Source organism: Nelumbo lutea, chromosome 2, assembly GCF_056320005.1.
Source record: "Nelumbo lutea isolate HS-2025 chromosome 2, American lotus-T2T, whole genome shotgun sequence".
NCBI lineage: Eukaryota > Viridiplantae > Streptophyta > Magnoliopsida > Proteales > Nelumbonaceae > Nelumbo > Nelumbo lutea.
The window spans coordinates 108197562-108221973 of record NC_142685.1 but is presented as its reverse complement, the minus strand read 5'-3'; the positions used below and the strand labels follow the sequence as shown (position 1 = coordinate 108221973).

The following is a 24412-nucleotide window of genomic DNA, read 5'->3' as shown; positions in this document are numbered from 1 at the left end:
TTGGAACCATTTATCCAAAAATAACGGTACTCCAAGTCACACCTTGAAAATTAGGAAGGCGTGGCTTAGGGCAATATCAAATTTGGCATTTCTAACTGTAGCTCATTGCTGTCAACAAGGACATGAGATGGCAGTGACGTGGTCATTATTTGAATTGATATGATGCATCACAATGCACTATATCATAAATGTTTCTCTTCTGCTTTTAATGAACCCTAACCCTCTTTTGCATTTTTTCTGCTGTTGGAGGTCGACTATAACCAGTCACCAGAGGCCATCTATGTATCCAGTCAACGGAGGTCTACCCGTGCAGCTAGTCACTGAAGAATCAAATAAAACGCTGAAGATCAGTTTTACCGTCTGTTTTGTCACCAAACTTTTTTCATTCACTGGAAGTCTGTGTTCTTCGCGTTCTTTTTTTTTAGTCACTGTTTTGTTCAGTCGCTAGAGATACCAGGTCTGTATTCTTCAAGCATTCTGAGTTTTTTTTTTGTTTTGGTCGAATGGTGTGATGTTTGCTCTTTCATCACTTGGAAAAACATATTCGTGTTTCCATCACCATTATATCATTCTAATCATCATGTTTTTGAACAGATGAGACTTCAATTTGCTCTTTCCTCACTATTTTTTTCATTTTCTAATATATATATATATAAATTCATAATTTTTGAACAGAGAAGACTTCAATTTGCTCTTCTTCATTATTTCACCATAAGTAAAATAATTAAGAATATATTTGAAATGACATCAGTTTTGAAAAGAGGAGACTTCAGATTGGAATTATTTCAAGTCGATTGATCTTGATACTCACGTTGATGGAACAGATAAAAGTTAAACAGTTTAAATTCAGATGTGTTACATGATTTATATTTATATATATTTATATTTATGTTTATATATATTTATATAAATATATATAGATATATATAAATGTAAATATATATAAGCCCTTTTAAGTTCCAGTTTGATAACATAACATAACATGATAAACGATCAAAGTGACTCATTTTTGTGGATGATATAAGCCCTATTAAGTTCCAGTTTGAGGCTCCTCAAACCTATAACAGTGACGACGTTCAATGTTTTAAATTGAAATAGAGATGAACAGGTTGCTTCTTGTGCTAATACACGCCCTTCAGTTCAATTGAAAGTAAGGTTTTCGATCCAACGTTGACCTGGACGGTTGGACTGTTCAGCCCAGGAACCATGGAGGCAACCAATTCCGTTTTACCCCAAACCCGGTTTTGGTCAAAAACTGTTGAAAAATTCAACAACCCGTTGACCCGGGCAATTGAACCGTCGATCTGTTCAACAATTTGTTACTATTTTTTTAATTTGTTTATCAAAACAAGACATCTGTTTAAACCAAACAGTTGGACTATTGACTCGAAAACTGATGGTGAAAACAGTTCTATTTCCGGGTCATTTTTTAAAATGTTGATTGAAAGTCTTTTAGGGAAATCAATAATAAATTCCTATTTAATCAAACAATTTTTCCTTAATTGGAAAATGACTATTTTATTCCATTAATATAAGGGGACAAAATCACCAAATAAATGAAGTTGGAAGCTATCGAATGTTCAATATTTGGTGTGGATCTATATAACTTGATTTGAAATTTGCATTTTCGGAAATTTGTCCTTAGCGTGCAAAAGAGAGGGAAAAGAAATGTTTTGTGGGTAATTCTCTTCCAGTATGGGTAGTGACAGGTGGTGTATTTTAATTGGGTTAGTAGGGAGAAGAGCATAGTAAAATTAGAGCGCAGGATCTCCTGCCTACGAGAACTATGTAGAGAATGAGATATTTTTCATATATGGTTAAGATAAACGTATAAACGTGGGGAGGGTTCTCGTAGGCAGGGGATCTGGGCTCATAAAATTAGTGGGGAATCCGAATTCCATGCATAGCGCCAGCAGTTCACGTGGTCTGTCAGAGCTACCACCGTTGGTACCTCCACCTCTACGACAAGAAACAAGTTCACAGGCCCTCTGCTGCGGAGACTCACAGACTCACCACTTTTTTACACCACAATTCTATAATTTTTTTATTACAGAAACAGAATTACAGAAACAGAGCATCCAATCCAGCATCTTATAAATAGATTACTAGATCATATGTGGAGATTCAATAAACAAAGTTCTAGGCAGGAATCCAGCATCTTATAAATAGATTACTAGATCAAATGTGGAGATTCAATAAACAAAGTTCTAGGCAGGAGAAAGAAGAGAGATGGCATTTTCTTCCTTCCACTTTTATCTCTCCTCTTCCTTTTCTCTTTATTACTCCCATCTACGATTTGGTCAAGGATCACCCCACACGACCCAAGGGGGAAGCCATACACACTACAGCCCCAAACGATAGAGATGCTGAGATCAAAGAGCTCCGGCAACGTTTGGAAGAGTTAGAATGCACTCTGACCCACAAGAGCGTAACTCTTGCCATAGACCAACCTGTTCAAGCCACTGTGCATATCACCAAGGAGCCGCCCTTCATCCAGGACATCGTAGATGAGATAACCCCTACTGGTTGGCGAGCCCCTAATTCGACAAGCACGATGGGAACTCCGATCCTTTCGACCATGTCGTTGTGCTCAAAGCCCAGATGATGTTACACGGCGCGTCGAAAGAACTAATGTGCAAAGCCCTTGTGACCACGTTGTAGGGCCCAACCTTGGCATGGTACTTCTCTCTAACGTCGAGGTCCATAACATCATGGGCCCAGCTAGAGACCCAGTTCCTAGCACAATTCACCGCCAGTCAAAAGCATTGGAAAACTTTAGCCAGCCTTATGCAGGTTCGACAGAAGAAGGTGGAGTCTCTTAGAGATTACCTAGCAAGGTTAAAAAAAAAAGCACTCCAAGTCAGGGACTTCAACCAATCAGTTGCGGCGACGGCCATACAACACGGACTCCTCCCTTCCCCATTCAATTTCTCCATCTCCAAAAATCCTCCTCAGACATTGGCCGCTCTAGTGGGCCACACGCAGAAGTATATCAATGCTGAAAAGGTCCAAGAACAACTCAGAGATGAGGATGAGAAGCCCGATAGAAAGAGGAGAGAGATCGACTAGCAAAAGTCCGAGAGGTCGGACAAAGATCACAAGAAACAGGATCGCCGGACCGACCATAGACCTCAAACTCCTCCGCCAACCTATCAAAATTTCATGTCGCTTAATATTCCTTGCTCTGAAATCCTGATGCAAATCTACAACCACAATTACGTCAGGTGACCCGAGAAGATGAAGACGCAAAGTAACAAGAGAAACCGAGACAAATATTGCAAGTTCCACAAGGACCACGACCATGACACAAAGAAGGCACGTTATATCAGGAGGAGCCATCGCTAGAGGGGAAAGCAGATTGAGTAGGAAAAGATATGCTCGATCGTACAAGATCGACGACCAAGGTCATGGAAGAAGGCATGACGCATCTATCACCTTCACTAATGACGACCTCCGAGGGGTCCAGACACCACATGACGATGCCTTGGTCATCACAGCCAAAGTGGCCAACTTTGAGTTGCGGTGGATCCTAGTGACACAGGAAGTTCTACCGACGTATTGTTTGAAGATGCATTCGAAAAGCTTAGCATTAACAGAGAACGACTTACACCAGCTAGCACTCCCCTGATGGAGATGTCACTGCAACGGCCATGATAGACTTTATTGTGGTGCGTTGCCCGTTTTCTTACAAAGTGATCCTCGGCAGGCCGACCCTCAACGCCGTGCAGGCCATAGTCTCAACATACCACCTCGCAATGAAATTTTCAACCAAGTATGGCATAGGGGTGGCATGCAGAGACCAGAAAACAACACGACATTGCTATCAACTATCCTTCCGAGGACCACGTCCAACGACCAAGACGTTGATGGCAGAAGCATATGACCTGCGTGACGAGGTAAAGGCGCAGCGCAACCAACCCGTGAAAGACCTCGTCCAAGTCCCCCTATTTGAAGATGATCCCGAAAAGATGGTCCAAGTCGGCTCCCTTCTAGGCAACCACCTCCGAGAGGAACTTGTACGACTATTGAAGAATAATGCCGACGTATTTTCTTGGTTGGTAGAGGATATGCCTGGGATCGACCCCGAAGTTATCACACATCAGTTGGATGTTGACCCCCGTTATCGACCTATGAAGTAGAAGAAGAGAAACTTCACCATAGAGTGGTGGAAAGTAATCGCTGATGAAGTGCAGAAGATGCTTGACGCCGGCTTCATTCGGGAAGTCAAATACCCTGATTGGCTGGCCAACGTAGTGATGGTGAATAAGGCCAACAGAAAGTGGAAAATCTGCATTGACTTCATTAACCTGAATAAGGTCTGTTCCAAAGATAGCTTTCCCCTACCGAGGATCAACCAACTCATTGACGCAACAGTAGGACATGAGCTCCTAAGCTTCATGGACGCCTTCTCAGGCTACAATCAAATCCAGATGGACCTGGACGACTAGGAGCGAACGGCCTTTATCACTGACCGTGGCCTGTATTGCTACTATGTAATGCCCTTTGGCCTCAAAAACGTCGGCACCACTTATCAGTGGCTGGTGAATGAGGTATTCAAAGAACAACTCAGTAGGAACATGGAGGCATATGTTGACGACATGCTCGTGAAGAGCAAAAAGGTTGAACAACACCTAGCCAACCTCCGCGAAGTCATCAACACACTAAGAAAGTAGAAGATGAGGTTAAACCCAACCAAGTGCTCGTTCGGGGTTGGCTCTGGCAAGATTTCAGGGCTCATAGTAACACAAAGAAGAATCGAAGCAAATCCGGAGAAGATAAATGCTATCCTTGACATGCCATCCCCCTAGACACATAAAGAGGTGCAATGGCTCTTCGGGAGAATAGCCGCCCTTGGCAGGTTTATGTCCAAATCCACTGGACAGAAGAGTGTGAGCAATCTTTCCAAGAACTGAAGCAGTACCTGACCTCACAGCCCCTCCTGAGTAAGCCAAGCCCAAGGGATGAGCTATTGCTCTACCTCTCGGCCGGAGATGAGGTTGTCAGCTCAGTACTGGTCAAAGAAGAGGATCGGGTACAGAGGCCTATCTACTACACCAGTAAGGTCCTCAGTGGTGTAGAGACTCGGTACTCCAATCTTGAAATGTTGGCTTTAGCCCTTGTCACCATGGTCAGAAAACTCAGACCCTACTTCCAAGCCCACAACATTCGAGTACTCACCAACCATCTCCTTAAGCAGGTGCTACAAAGACTGGAAGTATCGGGCCATCTAGTCAAGTGGAGTATAGAGCTAAGTGAATTTGACATCGAGTACGCACCCTGACTGGTGATCAAAGCCCAGACCTTGGCAAATTTCATCGCAGAATGTACATTTACCACCGAGGAGCCGGCCCCACTGCCCCTCGTGAAACCAGCTGAGGTGGATTCTGCTCTTCATGCTCTAGTTCACGGACATAAGCTTTACTTGTTGCTGAGGTGCACCCCACGATGATGGACCCACCAGTAGTCATGTTGATTACTCCACGGATCGGCCTATCTTTTGGTAATTGCCTCTACGACTCCTCATTCTGCCTGTTACTGGACTCGGGAGCATTTCTTCTTTGCTCCTCTTGTCGATCTGCTTGGTTCTTTTTTTTGTATGAATTTTTTTAGGTATCACGACGGATGAGTTATTCAATCTCGTCATGGAGGTTTCTACAATTTTCGATATTATGACCGTGATCTTTTTGAAAGTGACAATACACATTCTTCTTGTTTCTAGTGGCGGGGTCCCCCCTCAACCGCTAAGGCAGGGTTACTATTGGCCCACAATGAAGGAAGACGCACTCAAGCTCATCCGGAGGTGTGACAACTTCTAGAGGCATGCTAACATCCTCGGTCCTTTCATCCGGAGGTGCGACAACTTCTAGAGGCATGCTAACATCATCGATCCTTTCCCACCAACATGGTAATCACAACCTGAAATGTATAAAGTTTCTTCTAGAGGAACATAATGTGCAAATTTGGACTCCCAAAGGTGTTGATATCCAACAATGAGAAATAATTCAAGAACATCAATTTCTAGAATTAGTGTGCCATGATGGGGATCTAGAAAAATATCACTTCAGTAGCTTATCCCCAAGCGAATGGACAGGCCAAGGTGACGAATAAGGAAATCCTCCGCTGGCTTAAAGCTCGGCTTTCCCGAGTTAAGGGTTTGTGGGTAGACGAGCTACCCATCGTCCTTTGGGCCTACCGAGCTACAATAAAATGGCGATCGGAGAGACCCCATTCAATCTAACGTACGGGACAGTGGTTGTCATCCCTGTCGAGATCGAAGTGCCCACCTTACGGTTAGAGGCATATGACAAGGAGGCCAACGATGACAAGTTGCGAACCAACCTCGACCTGATGAAAGAAGTTTGAGACCAAGCCTATATTCATACCACAACCTACCAACAACAAGTAGCTCGATACTATAATGCCCAAGTCAAGAGACGCCACTTTTGAGTTGGCAACCTTGTACTTCAAAAAGTTATGGTGCCTGAGCTCAATATTGGTAAGCTAGGGCCAAACTAAGAAGGTCCCTACAGAGTGCTATGGGTAATTGGTGAAGAAAAGAATGAGCTCGAGATGTTGGAGGAGAGGCAGATGCCCCATGCCTGGAACATGGATAATCTACGAAGGTACTACCTATTAGCTCGGGAGTCCAGCATCTGCAACTTCACCAAGTTCTTGAAATTTTACTAAGTAGAAAAGACCACTCGCCTCGACAACTTGGTCTAGTTGTCTTGTAGTATGAAGCACATTAGCTAAATTACACCTCAAAAGGGGACACCAAGTCGCTTTAAGCTTAAAGGCTCCCTATGCCGATTTGGCAATGATGTCAGTAATTCGATATGCCTAGTCGTTTCGGCACATAGGCAGTTCGGGTTATATACTATGCCTAGTCTCTTTGGCATATAGACACCATGGGTTAATCTCATACTATGCCTAGTCGCTTCGGGAGCTAGGCATAGGTTAATCCTATACTTAGTTTATTTTTGTGAAGTTTCAGGTTTAAAAGAGAAAGACACGAGGTGTGCAAAATAAAAAGTTTATTCATTGAGGATAAACATTGATTACATTGTTGTAAGAAAAAAAAGAAGAAAATTCTATTAGACCAAGATCTGAAGCTTGACACTTTACATTTTTACATGGGGGGTCCAAGAAAAGAAGCAAAGGATTCAAACATCTTGGGTCTCCTTGTCTCCATCACCAACCACTTCAGTAGCTTCCCCCTTGGCACCTTCTCCTATGGTGGCATCCTTTCCGGCAACGTCTACTTCGGCTCCCACCTCAGCTCCCTTGCCAGTCCCGTCTGTCTCGTTCTTGGAATCCATCTCCAGATTGACCTGATCTGACATCTAATTGGTGCAGGTCGAGGACTTGGTGAGCGTTAGGTTGAACTCGAGGTATACCAATCTCATCAACATCCAATTGAGTTTGAAACCTTGACGGAAAGTCATAGTGCCGAACTCCTCCCTCTCCTGCAAATAGCCTGGCGAGACCTTGAACTCTTCAACGGCACGGACCTTGGAAGCTTGGACCTTGTGTTCAGCGAGGTGAGCATCCTTCTCCTGAAGCTCTTTCCTGAGCTTCTTAACATGAAGCTCTAGCTCCCTGATGTAGTTCCTCTTGTTCACCATCTTGCCCCTTAACTTGCCGATGACGTCGACAGCTTGCTACACTCAAGACTGACATTCACGCCGCGTCAGCATTGTCAGCCCTTGTCAGGTGTTACTCAAATTCCTTGATTAGGGAGTGGACTATGGTGTTCATCTGTAAAGGAAAGAATAAGTTTAAGTACAAAGACACAGCTCAGGAATAGAATAGTGAGGAGGTTAGAAGCTTACCATCATGAGGAAACACATGGCCTTGGTGCCGAGCTCACCAGATCACAACTCAGAGAGGTCAGAGACCTCCTTGGAAAAGATGTCCTTGGTTTTGATAAGGGCAATCCTGAAGTCCATGATGGACCTTCTCTCCCTAGGAGTGTCCTTAGATGTTTGGGCCTTGTGTTCCTTGTGTTGTAGAGGGTGCGCCTCGGACGATTGGACCACCTCGGTCTCATGTGAGGGTCTCTCCGGTTGATCTTCCTTGACTAGGTCAACCACTAGGACTTCCTCAGCGGCAATGGTGCAACAGGCTCAAGAGTTGATGCTCGAGGTGCATCCTTGTGAGACACCTTCATCTTCCTCATGTTTTGGAGGAACTCCAAAGTCAAAACACCTGACATGTCTCCTGCACAAGAAGCTCGAAGAAGTTTGTACCCAAGCCGGTAAGACAAGTAGTAACCGACCTTGCTCGAGGTGCTAGAAGGGTTTTGTTTGATTTGGTAGAGTCCGACAAAGGTCTTGATGTCAAGGGTAAGGCTGAGGTGAAAGAAAAGGGAAATTGTACTGACCAGGATACGGATGGAGTCTGGATGCAACTGGTTGAGGCTAACATTGTAGTAGTTCAGGACCTTGGGAATGAAGGGGTGGAGCAGAAACCAGAGACCTACCTTCAGAGCCTCCTCGAAGATGGCCACCTCGTCCTTGTTGTGCTCCTAAGGGAAACCACTAGTAGGAAGGGAGTAATCGTAATGGTCTGGAAACCTGTATCGAGCTACCAAGCTATGGATCTCCTCGGCAGACAACTCAGTAGGAACGAAGTGATCCGGCACCCTGGGCCTAGATGGCCGACAGGAAGACGAAGCCCCTCTATGTGAACCTTGTTAGTTTTAGATTGAGGCCCCCTCTTTGGCCTGACCGGATTTTACCCTCACCTCACCAAACTCACTACTCAACATAGCTAAAATGAACAAGGAAAGAAAGGAAAAGGAGGACAACTCGCTGAAGGGGAGAAAACAATTTACCTCGCCAACCAAACTGAAGACATCGACAACAATGTGTTTTGTGACCTCCAAATGCATTAGAGATCAACAATGGACAAACTAAATGGGTCCCCAAGGGCCCTATTTATAGCCGCCTTAACCAACCACGAAAATCTGTTGAGCACGTTTTTCACGTGTACGGAGCTTAATGTTCGCATGACATCCGTACGTGCCCGAGACGTGACTTCCCTCCCTAAGGTTGAGCTAGTTGAGTTGATCAGGTCTGAACCATTGGTTGGAGTGTGGCTGAATCAGAGACCGGGCCAAATCCATTCAACTCGTTGAGACTCCCACCCCGAGTTGACTACGTTAGGCTCGGGAGTGGGGGGCCATTGATAAGGGATAATTTGGCCCGTCCAATGATGAGACAACACGTGGAATGACTGAGTGATATGGCGACACTTCAACAATCTCGGACACCTCAATAGTCCTATTCACTTCAGGTCACTCAGCCAAGGCTGAGGCCTGAGTAGCTCACTACATCCATCAACCTACCGAGGTGCCATGTAACCTCCTTTTAGAAGTAAGCCAATTGTCTCCGATCTCCTTGGAATTACGGTGCATGTCAACGGATCTTATCTTCACCCCGTCCGATTCGGACAGACCTGGATAAGCCTTATCAGCTTAATTGGAGCCCATCCTTGGGTGTGAAGCTAATGTCGAGTTAGGCGGGCCGGTGATTTCGGACATGCATCGTGAGGCCCACAACAATTTGCTTATATAAAGGCTTCACCTCCACCCTCATAAGGTATTTACGATTTAGCTTTTGCACTCAATCACTTTCAAGCTATCAATTCTCCCAAATCTCCAATGCTAACTTAAGCATCAGAACACCCACACCGAGTAAAACATCTTAGAACATTATGATCGTTTTCTCTTGCAGTTAAACCCGGCCACATAGCTATAGTCCAACGTTTGAATTGCCTTCTAAGAGAGAACAGCAAAATCACACATCATTAGGAATCATCAGTCAAATTTTTTTTGGAGTACACACATGCCTAATATATAGAATTCTGAAAAGTTCAAAATCCACATCCTATACACCTATATTTTTTTCCATGTGACTTTGGTCATAGTCAATTTAAGGCATCACTGATATTGCCACCTATATCAAACTGCCTATCGCTATTGAATGGCCATAAAAAGGGACCCATTTAGATGAGGTGACCGGTTCCCAGTTTTTTCGGTCTAACTGTCCGGTCCGGTCCGGTTTTGAAAACCAAGTGAAACAGAGAAGAACTTTATCTTAGCTATTCACTAAAAAAAATTAAAAAGAAGAGAACAGCATTCATATATATCTGCATGTTACAGCAAATTCCTTATTACAAGAAATTATTCTTGTTGAAATCAAAATTCTCAGGCAGTGATGCAAGGTGTCTTCTTTCACTGGATGCAGACTGGTTTACTTGCACTTGTTCGGGAGTGGTGAGCCGCACAAACAGTGATTATGGGCAAAGGATTTGGCACCCATCTTCTGCACATTCCCACCGAACGGAATCTTTCCGCACAGCTGATTATAACTCAAATCCATGCTTTCCAAATCCGACTTATTAATTAACTACTTCGGAATGTTGCCGCGAATCTGGTTGTGGGACAAATCTAAAACTTTCAACTTCTTTGGAAACTTCACCTTCGTCAGATCAAAGTCGAGTTGGTTGTGAGATAAGTAGACCCATTCCGCTGCTCCATTCTCCCTCAGCAACATTGATGCGTCCCCAGTGAGTTTGTTATGCGACAGGTCGATGCTTGAGACATTAATCGATTTTGGGATTCCACCTGAGAGCTGGTTGTCAGATAGGTAGAGAGTGAAACCGCCGTATTCGCCGTCTTTGAATCTCCCAAATGAATCGGGTATGGTTTCGGTGAGTTTGTTCGAATGGAGCATTAGTATTTGCAGTTTGTTAAGGCTTGCAAGAGAAGCCGGGATTGGACCAGAAAACTGGTTGTAGGTCAAACAGAGACTCCAGAGATTTTTGAGGTGGCTTAGAAATTCAGGGATAGGACCCGAGAGATTTTATTATTATTATTATTATTATTATTATTAGTTCATCCAGGTTCTGTAACATGCATGGCCGCTCACAAAGTAGCTAGGTTTGATTTTACTTTCAAGTTTTTAAAAGTTGAATCCATTTTAGCAACTGGTTTTTGAGTTAGCGAGGTTGAACAGTACAACCCTTTGAGTTAAGTATAACATGTATACGTCTTAGCCTTTCGACTATAATATCAGGGTAATTGAAAAAAATAAATCCGGTGTCTAGAAAGCCCTTTGGTTTCAAAGAAAACCATTTTATTTTTTATAAATTCGTTTCTCAAACTTTTATTTATTTATCTATTTAATCGTTTTATGTTTTATTTAATAAATTTCTATTAATTAATGAAATAACATAAATCAGATAACTATTTAACTATTCTTACAATGAAATAAAAACTATTAGATTAATTAAGTTTGTTTAATGGGTCCCATGCTTTATATTTAATTGAATATATGTGGATATACATGTGTCTAAACTACATAATTTTTCTTTTAAGAAAGTTAAGAGTGGAACTATCCACTTCTTGGATGCTAGTTCTCTAGTTCTTGAAACAATAGGATTGCATGTATTTGATGGAGAAGCTTTCTAGTGAATGATCCCGTAATAAAGCATGAGGAAATTTGCTGTTATGTATGAAATTTTACTAATTTTAATGAATATTAGTTGTTATTTACCCATATAAATTATTAATAAAAAAGTATTTGCTATATATCACTTATATTTTATTCATATTACAAATTATAGTGTTATTTAGTAATTTATCATTTATTTAATCATTTTATGAATTGTTTTATCAAATTTTAAACTAGCGGAGGGGCCCTGCTTCGTAGGGGCTAGAATGGAATTCTCGACATGTTGACCCGTTGATCTGGTCTTTGGCTAAAAAACGTTGAATCGGTTAATGAACTATTAATCTAAGCAGTCGAATTATTGATTCGTTGACCTGCTCAATGGTTTTTGGATGTTTTTTATTTTTTTAATTAGTCATCTAGGCAACTGATTCCGTTTTATCCTAATCTTGGTCTATAGCAAAAAATCTTTGAATTTGTCAATGACCCATTGACCCGGGCAGTTGAACCATTGACCCGTTCAATGGTTTTTGGTCATTTTTTATTTTGTTAATTTTTATTATCAAAACGGGCCATCCGTTCGAACTGAATAGTCAAACCATTGACTCAAAAATCGGTGGCCAGAACGGTTCCATTTTTAAGTTGTATAAGTCACACACTCGAATGACATAACACGTATGGTAATGCTTAATGGACCTCACACACTAAATTTTTTGCATGTAATTTTTGTTGTCAAAATGGGTCATTCGTTTTTTTTTTTTCATTGGAAACTATCTGGGCAACCACTTTCATTTTACCCCAATCTTGGTCCCTGGCCAAAAACCATTGAATCGGTCAATGACCCATTGACCTGAGTGGCTGAATCGTCAACCCATTGACTCGTTCAATGGTTTTTGGCCGTCTTTTTATTCTTTTTAATTTTTGTTGTCTGAATGGGTCGTCCATTTGTACCAGGTAGTCAAATCGTTGACCTGAAAACCGGTGGCCATAGCGGTTCCATTTTTGGGTTGTATGAGTCATGCTTGAATGACATAACATGTATGATACTGTTCAATGGACCTCACACACTCAATTTTTTGCCTGTAATTTTTGTTGTCAGAATGGACCGTCCATTCGAATTGGATGATCAAACCGCTAACCTGAAAACTGGTGGCTAAAATGGTTCCATAAATTTTTGCTTATAAATTTTCTTGTCTAAATGGGCCGTCCAATCGAACCAAATAGCCGAATAGTCGATCCAAAAACCTATGGCCAAAACGGTTCTGTTTTCGGGTCGTATGAGTCACACACTCAAATGACATAACACGTATGATACTACTTAATGGACCTCACAAGCTCAATTTTTTGCTTATAATTTTTGTTGTTAGAACAGACTATCCATTAGAACTGAATGATTGAATTGTTAACCTGAAAACCGGTGGCCATAATGGTTCCATAATTTTTTTCTTGTAATTTTTGTTGTTAGAATGGGCCACCCATTGGAATTAAATGGTCAAAGAGTTGGTTGTCAGAACGTTATTAACAACATTTATCGAAAATAGTAAGTAATTATATTATTTAATTAAATAATCATTAATGATAGTTTTTATAATATTATTTAATTATTTTTAATATAACAATAATTATAAATTTATGAATAGGATTTATTAAAAATATTCATTAAATTAATAATTACCAAAATTAAATTAAATTAACAGTATTTATTAATAATTGTTAGTAATTATAATATTTTATTAAATAATCAATGACATTACTTTTAATAACATTTTTATTTATTTTGAATATAACAATAAATACTATATTTATTAACAGTATTTATAATTTTAATTTAAAGTAAAATTTAAGTAAATATCTATTTATTAACAACATTTATAATAAAAATAATTATTAATTATAATAACTAATTTATATTTATTAAATTATTGTAATATTCAGTAATTATTAAAATCGGGTTACTAAATTTATTAACAGTATTTGTTAATAACAATATTTACAATAACAGTAATCACTATTATATATTTATTAAATTACTGTGATAATCAGTAATTATTATTATAACAATCTTATATATATATATATATATATATATATATATATATATTTATTTATTTATTTATACCTTAAATTGGGTTATCAGAAGCTTCAAACGAATAAGCTCTGCAGCCTCTGTTAGCGCATTCTTGTCTGCACTCGGCCTCATTCTTAGCTTCAAATTGTGACGACTCTGCTTCCTTTACATTCAATATATTAAAAGGGGCGAAGTCTTCCTTCCATACCTCATTATTTGCAGTGGTTCTCGTGCACCCACCGGAATGGTTGCCGAAATCCCAATCTTCCTGCGATTGGGCACGGAACCCAGGTAAGCATTCACATGCCGGCGTATTATGATACGTGCATGTGCATTCATGCACTAGGCGCATAGCAGCCAAGAACCCGGTCAGAGTTGACAGCAGCAGGAGACCCGGTCATATTAGCCCTTAGTTTATGGATAAGCCTTAGCCATTTGGTTTTAATTCTGTTAAGATAGATAAGTCTTCATTTATGTTAAAATAGATAAGTCTTCATTCTGTTTTCTGTTTTAGTAGATAAGTGCATTCTATTTTTGTTGATAAGCTCCTAAGATTATGGGGCGGCAGTTCCTATTTCTACTCCTAGTTTGTAGCACAATAAGGCTATAAATATAGCCTGAATGAATGGAAGAAGGCATTGGCTTTTCCCTACAACCGAACTCTCTATCTCTCTTCTCCTTATTCTAGATCTTTCTCCCCCTTTTTCTGAGAACTTGATCGTATCATTGGATCAGAGCCGGTTCGACCATAGACACCCGTGGAAAGACCAACTCGGAATTCCGCAATGAAGTCAATGAAACCTTAACACGACATGAGTCGAGCTTCGACCAGGTGAACACTGTCTTACAAGCAGTGTTAACTGAACTCCAAGCCCTTCGAGCCTCACGAACCACTCCCAATACCACTCCCGAGACCAACCCTTTCGCCCATGAAGAATCCTCACACCCCCATACTTCCCGTTCCAGCTCCACCCATGACCACTCTCATCAACACGTCAAGCTGTCGTTCCCAAAATTTAATGGGGATGACCCAAGCTGTTGGTTTTACGAGGCAGAACAGTATTTTGAATTTCAAAATATTATTCCAGACCAACAAGTGCAGCTAGCTTCCTTCCATTTGGAAGGCATCGCCTTACAATGGCACAGGTGGTTGACAAAGCATCGCGGACCACTCACATGGGAAGAATTCTCCAAGACTGTGTTACAACGGTTCGGCCCCACCGACTACGAGGACCCATCGGATGCGTTAACTCGCCTGAAGTAAACCACCACTGTGACAGCTTATCAAGAAGCCTTCAAAAGGCTCTTCCACCGAGTTGACAGCTTGCCCGAGAGTTTTCTCATTGGCTGTTTCATTGCAGGACTTCGTGATGATGTCCGTTTAGATGTGAAGATCAAGCAGCGCCAAACCTTGATAGAGGCGATTGGAGTGGCCCGGTTAATTGAGGAAAGAAACCACTTGTAGTGGAAAGCGAACCAGCCGGGTCGATCCCCATCAGCCATGATATCCCATAAGGGGTCACCCAACCCCATGGCCGGTGTACTCGGGCCTCCACCTACCCCACGCACGAACCAGGTTTCCAGTGCTCCTCCCTCAACATTCTGATGGCTCACCAACCAGGAGGCGTGGGAACGTCATGAGAAGGGTCTGTGTTACTACTGTGATGAGAATTTCACCCCCGACCACCGTTGTGCATGACCATAACTATTCATGATCGAGGATCCAGAACCGACGGACATGGAGACTGTCAAACCAGAGGAAGAAAACCAAGAAGCCATCCCTGAAATCTCCTTCCATGCTATTGCAAGAGATGAGCACCCGCAAAACTACGTGTTCTTGGTAAGTTGAAAAACAAGAACGTGACAGTACTCATTGATGGCGGCAGCACCCACAATTTCATTGACCAGGCCATTGTCTCAAAGTTCGGGTTATCAGTGAACCGATACAAGAAATTTCAAGTTATGGTAGCCAACTGTGAAAAGATAGAGTGCATGGGGCAGTGCCGAGCTCTCACTCTTGCCATTCAAGGACATCCCATTACCGCTGACTACTATGTTCTTCCAGTCACGGCATGCCAGTTGGTATTGGGAGTACAATGGCTAGAGACGCTTGGACACATCGAGATGGATTACAAACAACTGACCTTGACGTTCAAGAAGGAGGGACTCTCTTGCACCTTCTAAGGATTGGGACGAGCCAGCATTGAAGCCTTAACCAACAAGGAATGCAATGGGTTACAAGGTACGGGATTTTTTTTTTCAGATAGTTCCTTCACATAGTAGCGGTCAACCAAGTTTCTTTCCACCTAAGGTGGACCACCTCCTAACTGAGTTTTCCCATGTGTTTGAACCACCCACCAACCTGCCTCCTAAACGTCCACATGACCACCAGATTCCCCTGCTTTCCGATAAAGGACCAGTTAGTGTGAGGCCATATCAATACCTATATTACCAGAAGACTGAAATAGAGAAGATGGTGAAGGAGCTTCTGCAGTTAGGGCTGATAAGGCCAAGCAACATCCCATTCTCATCAATGGTTTTGCTAGTGAAGAAGGCTGGTGGAGCTTGGCGTTTTTGCGTGGATTACCGAGCACTGAACGACATCACTGTTAAAAACAAGTACCCAATTCCTGTGATCGATGAATTATTAGATGAGCTCCACGGGACCAAATTCTACTCCAAAGTGGATCTACGGTCGGGGTACCATCAGATTCGGGTACAAGAAGAAGGCATTCCTAAAACAGCCTTCCGGACTCATGAAGGGCATTACGAGTTCTTAGTGATGTCGTTCGGCTTACGAATGCACCTGCAACTTTTCAAAGCCTCATGAACGACCTCTTCCACCCATACCTCCAAAAATTTATTTTGGTCTTCTTCGACGACATTCTGGTTTATTCAAAATCATGGGAAGACCACCTATCTCATTTGAGAATTGTTCTAACAATATTATCCTCTAACAAATTATTTGCAAAAATGTCAAAATGTCAATTTGGTGTTTCGCAAGTTGAGTACTTAGGTCATGTGATTTTAGAGCAAGGTGTGTCAGTTGATCTAGCCAAAATACAAGCTATTCTCACATGGCCTACACCAACATCGACAAAGGCAGTCTGTGGCTTTCTCGGGTTAGCAGGATACTACCGGAAGTTCATCCGCAACTTCGGAAGCATTGCCGCTTCCTTGACCCAACTGTTGACCAAGGGAGGATTTCAATGGAACGAGGCAGTAGAGCTGGCCTTCCAGTAGTTGAAGAAGGCACTCACTTCACCACCGATCCTATGTCTTCCAGATTTTTCCCAATGATTTGTGATTGAATGCAATGCGAGTGGAACTAGAATTGGCGCAATCCTCACTTAGCATAACTGATCGGTGGCCTACTTCAGTGAAGCATTGAAGGGTTCAGCCTTGGCGTTATCCACCTATGAGAAGGAGATGTTAGCTATTGTCAAAGCCATTAAGAAATGGTGCCCATATCTGCTTGAAAAACCTTTCACAGTCCGCACTGACCAAAAAAGCCTTAAATATCTACTCGAGCAGAGTATAACCACACCGGCACAAACGTGGTGGTTGCCAAAGATACTGGGGTACGACTACGAGATCGAGTATAAGAAAGGAGTTGAGAATCAGGGTGCAGATTCCTTGTTGCGTATGGCCGAATTTCAATTTTTGTCCATCTCTATACCACATGTAGACTAGTGGCCGACACTACAGGAAGAGGTCAAACAAGACACATTTTATGAAGAATTGATGAAGAAGCGACCCTCCCACAAGTTGCTTCAATGAGATGGAGTATGGTTCAAGGGGGATAAGATTTATTTGAGCCCCCCCTCCACCTTGATTTCAAAGGTGATGGCGGACTGCCACTCATCCCCAGTAGGGGGGCACTTTGGGTTTCATAAGACCCTCTCTCGCATCAAGCATAGCTTCCTTTGGCCTCACATGCATCGAACGGTGAAGGAATTTTTGCAACAATGTGACGTATGTCAATGCTTCAAAACAGATTGCATGAGACCAACGGGATTACTTCAGCTGCTACCGATACCTACTCAAATGTGGATAGACATCTCCATGGACTTTATCGAATGATTGCCTCCTTCCAACGGGTATATGGTTATCATGGTAATTGTGGATCAGTTGACAAAATATGCCCACTTCATTCCCTTAAAACACCCATTCACTGCCACGACAGTCGCTAAGGCATTTGTTGCCAGCGTTGTCTACCTACACGAAGTTCCAACATCCATTGTTAGCGACCGTGACAAGGTATTCATTAGCTCACTTTGGCACACACTTTTTTAGATCATGCAACAAAATTTTGTATGAGCTCAAGTTACCACCCCCAAACCGACGGGCAAACCGAAGTTGTTAACCGAATGATGGAGCAATATCTACAGTGCTTTGCAGGTACCTTGTCTTGTACCACCTGATCATGGTGGTAAATGGTTGGTCAAACAATAGTATCCCTGCAACTAGAGAGACAAGGCAAGACCCACAAATGTTGACAAAGAGTTCAAAGAACCAAGTAATCGGGCTTTCAACCAACAGATGCTAAGACCCAATATAGCTAGATGAACTCAAAACAACCCACCATTTACATTATTCTCATGCCCAAATATAATCTCCATATGTCTATGTCGAACGATTGATGCAAACATCCATGATGAGAGACCTATTCTTTCCTGTAACATGCGGTTCAACTTGTGCTGATCCACCTTGTTCCCAGTTTAATTGATTGGTCAACTAAACATGCCCAACTGCTTTGGCTTCAAAATGGCTGGCCAGAACCCTAAGCACATATTGAGAGAATTGCATGTTGGACATTTGGAACTTATGCTTATTTGCTTTTGTTTCTTCTTTTTCTATTTCTTTTCATTTTCTAAATATCTTCTGTTGTTGTACACAGATAGACTTGTCGACTGGTCGTAGAAGCTGCTATTCAAACTTTCAAAATCTTCAGTCAAAGCTTAAAGGGTACTAGAAAGTTTCAATCTGGAATGGAAGTTGCTATTTGTTTGTGAAAATTCATTGTGATTGATAGTAGTAGGCATGTTTTTTGGTTATCATCTAGGACGCACACTGAAGAACCAAGCTCTTTCATGGTTTGCTATCTATAATTTGATTTGAAAGTTTCAGAAGAAGAATGTATATTTTCCAAAATAAGTGAGCTTTTTGTATATGAGAACTTCAGTAGGGTTCCTGTAGAGAGATAGGAACCAAGTTCAAGGCTTATGCTTTGAAATATCTGTTAAGATGAATCATTAAGATGCTTTGAAATATCAGTAGCGTTCTTGTAGAAAGGACAGCTTTTTAGCTATCTTTTCTGTATGGCTGTTAAGATGAACCATTAAGATGGTTTGAAATATCTGTAAGATTTGGCAAAAATTTCCCAAATTCCCATTTAACCATTTTAATGGAGTGATACGAACATTTCCAAGAATATGTTTGCTTTAAATTGAATGTGTTCTTATGAAAACATTAATATTTAAAGTAAAGACTCATACCTTATTTTGCCTGTATTTTTTGTACATTTGCTTTAAAAAGTATGCATGTTGGATAAGATAGAGAGAATTCAACCTTTTCTTTGAGAAGACAAAGATTTTTAGTTTGTTCTGAATCATTCTTGTCCTAAACTGATCATTAAGGTGATGATTAAATTGGGCTGTATTTTGTTATCATTAATAACAGGGCTAGAAAGACTAATGAAAAATTAAATAGAAAAGCTAATGAAAATTAGGGGGCAGGGCTATAAATAGAAATTACTATAATTATGTCTATGTCTTTTCTCTCTGATCATCAATCTTGTCAGGACCATTCTATTTGTTTTCCAGTTTTTATTTAAGAAGGCAAGAAGTATGATTGGTGTTGAATCAAACCTGACTCGCGTGTAAAATGATTTTCTAATGTTGAATGTGGCGGGGCAGAATTGGAGCCGAGTGGATAATTTCAGATATAATTGCTGTTTTATGTGTGGATGCTTCTCTCCCTGTGTTGGATCGATATGTGGAAAAGCGAGTAGACAGCATGATTGATGCTGGCTTACTAAATGAAGTTTATGATATTTATAGCCTGACTTCAGATTACACTCGGGGGTTGCGGCAGGCTATTGGTGTACGCGAATTTGAAGGTTTTCTTAGAATATTTCATTCCAATACAAATGCATCTCATTTTCGTATCACAGATGCACATTATGACTCAAGTGCTGGGTGTGGCACGAGTACATCGACAAACAAGGGAAATATGATTTCAAGAGAGAATTTGAGGGCTATTTTGGGTTTCTCTGATGATGACTTTTACAAAATTATCTTACAAGAAGCTATTGACAAGCTAAAAGAAAATACCAGAAGACTTGTTCGTTGTCATGCTTTCTTGCTTGCACATGCATTCCTGGTTAAGGCATGGTAAGCATACTTATCATACTATAGTTCAATTTTCAGAAAGAATTGGGTATATTTTTTGCTTAGTACAACTCACCTCAAAGCTCAGCTTAGCATTGATCCCCAACTTTCTAGGATTGGTCACATGAATCGTCTTCTGTCATTGTTCTGTATCATGAGCCAAATTTTATGTCAAATCATACGCTCTTAGATTATTTTCAGCACTTAAACCCATGCTTTTCTTGGTATTCTCCTTGCTCTTTTACAACCTTCTACTTGTATCAAATTACTCCAATTAGTGCAATTATTAGTCATATATGCACCATATCAAACCATCTTGGTCAACTTTTACTCATCTTGTCACTAATTGGATATACTCCTAGGTTCTCGTCAATGCACTTAATTCTTTCTTTTCTAATCTTTTCACTCATCCATCTCAACATTCTCATCTTGTTCATGGTTGAAAATGTCTATATATTTCAACAACATATTTCCATTTCCATGGGTACTGATATGAAATATTATTGGAGTATATCTTGACAAATTTCCTAGTGCATTTAAAATATTTTATATTGTATGTATTGGAGTTATCATTAATAAAAAGGCTAGAAAAGCTAATGAAAAATTAAATAGAAAAGCTAATGAAAATTACCTCGTGACGCCTTGTATATATTCTAAGGACAAAGGACCGGCCCATAGATAGGTTTGAGCCCCCATAATGTGCTACCTATCCCTTCTTTTGAGTAGAGGAACCAGCATTCCATGTTTATTTAATAGATTTTGTTTTAAATTGCATTTTTTATTTAAGCTGTTTATAATATATAAATTGTCATGAGATTTGTATTAAACATGTATTAAAGTGATGAATGTTGGAATTAAAGTATAGTACAAAAAATGATGCAATTAACTTAGACTAAAGATAATAAAAAAAAGAAACACCAAAGCCGGCGGTCATCCAAACCACTGGTTTAAACATAAATAAGATCAAAGGCAGCGGCGGTCATATGAGATCTAAGCCGGCGGTTTAGACCGCCACTTAAAAACCCAAGCGGCATTTGACAAACCTATGCGGCGGTTTAGACCGCCACCAAAAGATGCAATTTATGTTTGACAAGTCAGAATTGTTGGCTTTATTGATGCTAAGCCGGCGGCTCTAATCGACCGCCGCTTTAGCGCATTTGGGTGATGCCTGACCGCCGCCTTAGATCAAGAGCAGCGGTCTAAAGGCCCAAGCCGGAGACCGCCGGCTCTGACCATTTTTCTTGTAGTGCAAGCTCCATGGAGGTGCAGCAACGTTTCATATCTTGTGCTGTTTGGAAGGACATTTGAAGAAGTGGGTCATATGGATTCAGTGTGGCACCTCTCCTTGATTTTTGAATGCCGTATGGGAACGGCAGAGTTAACATTGTATTGAAGCGAAGGAAAGTTCACCGGATGATTGGCTTTCAGAGGAAGGGGTAGGTATGACATGTCGTTCAGATCGGGAAATAAACAGCAACGAAGCGCCTTCTCGATGTACGCAACAACAACACCTCACCAGATTAGGGCTGCCAAACAAAAAAAATCGCAGTGGTTAGTATGAAACATATGGCCGGCGTCGAGGCGAGGGATTTTGTAGCGGTCGACAGCAAACTTATCGGAGGCGCACCCTCTCTGGTCAGCATGAAAGCAAATCTCCCCCTGCGGCTATCCCTCTCTACAACTATCCTTGCGAAAAGTCCCTCTCGCACAGTGGTAAGGGTTTGGCCGTTTGGGTCATGGGGGTTTTCTTCACAATTTCAATGATCCGTGAAGCACTAGATACTTTTCCTCAATCGCCGCATCACCGTCCATGTATGCGCCATGTCATATGTGTGTTTCGTGAAACGCGAAGAACGGCTCATTGTACAAAAATTCATCCATTTCCATTTATCAGTTTTTTTTCTGGATAAAAAATCTCACCAAACAGCTGATTAACCTCTAATAAACGTTTATCGTACCAAATGCCTATGTGACGCCTACCTGGCAGCGATTATTGAAAAACGTCCACGGTTCCAAATACAGCTAAAGAAATACACTTGCGTTACACTTGATTGAGCCCACAAGTGGCAACATCTTGTCCGTCTCAGAAAAGAAACAATTATACCATCAAACAATTTGTCAAGTAAATATAAACCATGGTCAATGATGCCGGAAATTGACCATGACCAAAGCACACGGCTTTTCAAATAAGGGATTAATCATTAACTGATCAAGTGACGTGGAGCTCATCTTCCTTGACTTCTCAAAAGATGCTCTGATAGCGATACATGCCCCGCAATCTCCATCTATATATGCACATCATATTTTTTTGGTCTTAAAACTCATCTCAAACAGAGAAATGGATACTCCTCTGCTCTCCGTTCTCCTTCTCTTCCTCCTCGTTTCCTGTTCTCTGCCATTTCTTACGCTCTCTGCTTATCCTTTCCGTTGCCATGCATCTGACAAAAGAATCCTCTGGAAAATCAAGAAATCTCTGAAAATCCCCCATTACTTTGATTCCTGGAATCCCAGCACCGATTGCTGTAGCTGGAACTACGTCGGATGCGATCCTTCAGACCGCGTTACCCAAATCCTATTCTACAACATCCACACTCCTTTCAAGATCCCAGAGGCCGTCGGTGACCTTCCATTCCTGAAGACTCTCGACTTCGATGACATACCCAATTTCACTGGTTCCATCCCCTACTCCATCACAAAACTTCAGAACCTCGAAATACTCAGCATATGGAACACCAGCCTCTCCGGTCCTATCCCTGAATTTCTAAGCCAATTCAAAAATCTCAGATATCTCCATCTGGGGTACAACCAACTTTCTGGTCCAATCCCAGCTTCTCTTGCAAACCTTAACAAGCTGCAAAGTCTTGACCTCGTTTCGAACAAATTCACCGGAAGCATACCCGACTCATTTGGGAGTTTCAAAGACGGCGAATACGGCGTTTTCTCTCTCCATCTATCTCACAACCAGCTCTCCGGTGGAATCCCAACATCGATTAATGTCTCAAGCATCGACCTGTCGCATAACAAACTCACTGGGGACGCATCAATGTTGCTGAGGGAGAATGGAGCAGCGGAATGGATCTACTTATCTCACAACCAACTCGACTTTGATCTGACGAAGGTGAAGTTTCCAAAGAAGTTAAAAGTTTTAGATTTGTCTCACAACCAGATTCACGGCAACATTCCGAAGCAGTTAATTAATAAGTTGGATTTGGAAAGCATGGATTTGAGTTATAATCAGCTGTGCGGAAAGATTCCGTTCGGTGGGAATGTGCAGAAGATGGGTGCCAAATCCTTTGCCCATAATCGCTGTTTGTGCGGCCCACCACTCCCGAACAAGTGCAAGTAAACCAGTCGGCATCCAGTGAAAGAAGACACTTGTAATCACTGCCTGAGAATTTAGATTTCAATAATAATAATAATAATTTCTTGCAACGAGGAATTTGCTAGAACATGCAGATATGAATGTTGTTCTCTTATTTTAATTTTTTTTTAGTGAATAGCTAAGATAAAGTTCTATCTGTTCATGTCGTAACTTTTCTTGGCGTCATGTCCCTGCTTCCATGCCAGCTATAAGATATTTTTCTACTTTCTGTCATATATATTGACGATCATTTGGTTGAGAAATGTCTTACCTGCAAGGGAATTAATTTCAACGGTAACATAGGCTCATGCTTTGATGAAATTCGTTTAGTGGAACTAATTTGCCAGTCATGATTTAGAATTTTCCTGTCCACTTCACCAGTGAAAAAAGGTTTCTGTTGAAGGATTCACTGTGTTTTTCATATTTCTGCAATATTCAATAAATAAAAAAAGATGGTTACTAAAGAGAGAGATTTGAATTTTTTTTTTGGAAATAGTAAAATAATCCATATATAAATTAAATGGCTCTATTTTAATATTTTACTTCGAAATTCCGTTTTAAGCTCTTATGATCATGAATTAGGGTTAAGTCGGATTGTCAAACTCAAAGGATTTCAAATTACATTGAGTTAGTTCTTTAGGGTTCAAGCCCATACAAAAAGTAACAAATTCCCAATCCAACCTTATCGAAGTTGCACCCCAGTTCGGATTTGGATTTGCTCCTCATATACAATCTTCCTACTTTTACGTTTTTATTCATCCGGCTCACCCCCTTTTTGCAGCCGCACATCATGAAACAATCTTCCTACTTTTACGTTTTTATTCATGCGGAGATATTGCAAGGATTATGATGTGGCCGTAGGGCTGGCAATCTTAATCTCAACCCATTTGACCCACCCATCTTGGAACCCATCCATACCTATCCATTCTATTGGTGGATCAATATTCGTCGAACAACCCATTAGGGTCAGTGGAAAAGGGTTAGACTAGATTGGGTCGAGGGTACCCATTAGGGTCAGGATGGGTTCAGTCGAGGGGGTCAAGGGTTGGATCAATGATTTTGCCAAGCCTCACAATAAAAAATGTATTTGAGTTGAGGGGGTCAAGGGTTGGGTCGACGATTCCACCTAGTGCAT

General features: G+C 41.3%; 2 pseudogenes across 2 annotated transcripts; one reads left to right on the top strand and one right to left on the bottom strand.

The window, feature by feature from the left end:
* Window positions 1-10256: 10256 nt before the first annotated feature.
* Window positions 10257-24412, bottom strand: part of LOC148872622 (leucine-rich repeat protein FLOR 1-like) — a 99134-nt pseudogene continuing 84978 nt past the window's right edge.
* Window positions 19696-23434, top strand: LOC148872630 (polygalacturonase inhibitor pseudogene; annotated as a pseudogene). Of its 2 annotated transcripts, none has more exons than XR_016108324.1 (2): window positions 19696-19919; window positions 21216-23434. The product of XR_016108324.1 is annotated as a polygalacturonase inhibitor pseudogene, transcript variant X1 (transcript). The 2 variants fall into 2 exon arrangements; XR_016108325.1 differs by having other exon boundaries at window positions 19704-19919; window positions 21164-23434.